Source organism: Charadrius vociferus, unplaced genomic scaffold (genome assembly GCF_000708025.1).
Source record: "Charadrius vociferus isolate BGI_N301 unplaced genomic scaffold, ASM70802v2 scaffold272, whole genome shotgun sequence".
In the NCBI taxonomy this organism is placed as follows: domain Eukaryota; kingdom Metazoa; phylum Chordata; class Aves; order Charadriiformes; family Charadriidae; genus Charadrius; species Charadrius vociferus.
In genome coordinates this window covers 2,284,483-2,288,661 of record NW_009647421.1, presented here as the reverse complement: position 1 = coordinate 2,288,661, position 4,179 = coordinate 2,284,483, and positions in this window count along the sequence as shown.

Below are 4,179 nucleotides of genomic sequence, written 5' to 3'. Positions count from 1 at the left end.
TATGAAAGCCACTGTAATCATCCCTGTTAGGCACCCTAAACTTTTTCTAGTTCTACTATATTCTTTTAAAGATGAAATAATCGGAACTGCAGGCAATATTCAAGACAGGGGCATACTGTTGATTTGTGCAAATTCACAACAGTATTTTCTGTTTATTTTGTTGTTGTTTTTTTTTTTTCCTTGAGTATCCTCCAACCGATAAAGCCCAATGTTCTGTTTTACTTCTTTCCTGCCACTGAGCACTGGAAATGACCTTTTCAGAGAACTGTACACAGTGCCTCCTGGACCTCTTTCCTCGGAAAGAGCAAATTTAGAGACTGTTATTTTGTATATATATAGCTTCCCATATGCGCTTACCCATTCTGAAATTCATCTCCCAGCCCAATTTGTCCTGTCTCTGGCATACACATTCCAATGCCTAGTCCTGAGCAGTAGGTGTGGTCCCAAAAGAATATAAAAGCATAAGAATTATAGAAAAAACTTCAATAGATATATATGTCCAAAATGAAAGACGTGTTTCTGATTAAAGGTATTTACATGCCAATAGAAAAGATATGTTTAAGGGGAGATGCTGAAGTATGAAGTTTATTAACATTGTTGCCAAGTTAGTTAAAAGTCTGGACAAAGTGTTACAGCAAATGCCAGAATTATTTCACAGAAAAAAAACTCTAGTCTCAAGGATCCAAAGACTATGAAAATATTAACAGGAATTTAAACTTCATTCAGGCCTGAAGCTACTGAAAGCATAGAACGTTCAGGTCAGGAAGAATTGATACCAAAGAAGTATCACCAAATCAGAAAAGTGAGGTAAAGATATTTTCCACTATCCTTCACAGCATGTGTTTCTTCTGATAATTTTTGCAGTCCAAGAAGCGCAGTATCAAGAATGAAAAGAGCTTTGAAAAGACATTTTTCTTTAATAGATAGCACATGCCCATTATATCATGTTCACCTGACTATGGATGGGTGAAGAGATCCGAAAGGCCTGAAATAAAATTCATAATTGACAAAACCACATTTCTTTATGGATAGAAATTTAAGACAATTCAGAGAACTCCTTGTATCACAAAAGCTAGTTGAAATGAGAATTAAAATCTTTCAAACAGATTAGAATCAGAAGAGATCGATCAAATAAAACTTTACATTTGCATACACAGAAGTAAGCATGTCATCGTAGCAACCAATAACCTCATATTCTCTCTTTTGGTCATGTGAAGCAAATATGGACATGAATTAGGTAGCAAGTTTACCTTTGGGAAAAATAATGAATGTTTCATACGATAAATAAGGTATTGCCCTCTATTTCCTTTCAAATCTTTTCCTAAGACTCATTACTACCTAGATGCCTACAAAAACCTTAGCAGATATATTTTGCTAGGTTATAGATCAATCATAGACAAGTACTATTTCTTATTTATGATAAAAATATTAACTCAGACATAACCAGTCATGAATCTAACAGAAATAGAAATGCCTTCTAATAATTCATGAATATGATTAATCTAGCACTGGGGTATTTTCTTTTTGAACATACAGGTTTGGTCTAATGGTAAAAAGGACAGAGACACAGGGGTTGGAAGAAGCAAAAAAAAAGGAAAAAGAAATCAAAATAACTTCTTCACATCTCATTAGCAATAAAGAGTTAAGAGAAATTTCTGTGAAAGGACAAGACTGATGATATAATAGATCAGAAAGACTACTGCAAACCTTTTTTGTTTTTTTTAAAGAAGAGGTTAGCTGCTGTGGTAGCTTTTATAAGAGAATAGAAAAATGCACGGACACTTTTTGGAATATCTGAAGATGATATGCCTTCCAGGATACAGGAGGATAGATGCATATACAACAGTGTCTCTCTTTTCAAGTCTTTATGCTTTGTTCTTACCGTTAAAATAAACCATGCATTGTGTTGCTATCCATTATATACATTTGTGCTATGGGTACAAGCGTACTGACATTCTTAAACAGGGACTTTTACACTCTCATCCACCCTGGAGCAGTCCAATCCTCCTGCTCTCATTGTCAATTTATACAGAAATATAAATAGGTAGATCTCTCCTAGTCACTTTGTCTCAGTCCAAGAATCTTGAGTCAGGACTGTGAGGGAGAAAGACAGAAAGGTATGTTATGAATGTACATATCAGAAACATCTCTAAGGAAAGAACAGTTGTTCTTAAGTAACCATTTTTTTTTTTTTGTCTTTGCTTGATTATCTCTGAATGTATTCACAGTGGGGAAGATTCCGAAAATCTCCTGGGTACACTAGCCATGACTTACTGTTTTTAAAACACATTTGTTAAGAGTTATGGGTCACTCTCAGCTTCCCAAAAACATGATGTGTGTGGAGTTTTTGTGGCAAAAAATAGGCACTTATTCATGCTATCTAACATCTCTTGAAAAGCTTGATCCTATTGTTGGGCTTATCTATTATTAGAGGCTGGAGCCAAGTAAAAAATGTGCAAAAAAAAAAAATAATAGTCAGGAAATGGTATTTAGCAATTACAAAGACCTGAGGAAAGCAAAGTGTGGCATCAGTGTTAATACTGATGACAGAGAGAGTTTCAAACAAGCAGTTAAGGAGAGCTGAAGGATGTCACAGTGCAAGAGGACACTTTTAAATTATGCATGCTCTGTACAATAAAACAGATCAGCCATCTAGGCAGCTAATACCAGGCTGATACATATCAGTTCACTTTTGGGTGTTAACCATGCCCCAACAAGTCAGGATCAAATGTGGTTAGTACCAACATTAGAGAATACCACTTGAAGGGGTCATCCACCTTTTAGTGAATTAGGTAATAAATTTTTTCACCACAACTGAAGCAGATTATCAAATCAGACAACAAGAGTAAGTGATGAGCCCTGGAATTTCTGGACGAAACCCCTTCAGCATGAGAGTTTAGCCATATTCTGTAACTTTTACCTGTGGGGAAAAACCCAAATCACCACCCTAACAGAAGCTAATTCTTAGGTAAATATGAATCATCCATTATACATCTTAATATCTCATTATCAGTTTCTGTCATCATCCCAGATGCAGACATTCAGGAACCTATAACACAAACATTTTTACTCCATTAGTTGGCTAACCTACAGCTGTTTGGAACTGGGTAGCTTCCTAAATTGGATAGTTGGTAAATAAGTGCAAATCACAGCATTCCAAGAGACACCAGCTAAAATTACAGTAAATATAAATGATAGCTGAGGGATTCTTGGGCTGCTGAAGAGCAGCGTCTCATAGTAAATGGCATACAAGTATAATATATGCATACATTTTCATTTTAGCTTACATTGATTTTCTAATGTATAAGCTACTTACTATGCTCCTCCATCACCATCCTGCTGGACAGTGCAAATTGTTGTATAACAGAGTTTTTAATAATATCTCAATATTGAATAAAAACATGACTGAGAGTCGTATGGCAGACTGCTATTTACAAGCCAGTTTACATGATTTTTCGTGTTTCACCATTTTCAATAGCCACAAGACAAGCAAGACATCTAGGTATTTGTATACATTTTTAAATTTTTTATATTTTGAAACTTTGATCCCAGGAAAACATTCATGAGACAAGTATCTCCTTTGAGTGTTCATCTAGATGTAGGAAAATTCGCAAATTTGGATCTCTGACTTAGTCATTTGAGCCAAAATGCCTCCCACAATTGTGTTACATATGCATATTTGTTCAAATATTATCCCCCTTCCCCTGTAACTCTAGAGCAACCCCGTGTATTCCCAGATAAGGAACAGATGTGGTTTTTCATTTACAACAGGCAATATTCTGACTTGCACTGACAAAAAAATTAAAGCGCCACTGTCATACAGTGTAATATTAATAGATGTTATCTACAAAGGCAATAAGAAAAAATACCAAGGTTAGCAATAGGTGTCAATATAGTTCTAGTTCTGGAGACTAATAAGATATTCTGCTTTTTAAAAGTGGGATAGTCTAACACAGAGAAGAGTAAATTTAGTCTCCAAAAGCATCAGTGCTTTCCAAGTTCTGTACAACTGGCCTTCTGGTACGGGCCAGGCTCACAGAGCTGGAAGAGCTTTGTATACTGGAATAGGGGCAGTATTTTTTCAACATGAAGAGGAGGAACTTTTCTTAAAATTCACAGTCTAATGTCCTTTGTCCTAACACCAGCGGCCAACTGGAAACAAACTTGTGTGGCATTCCT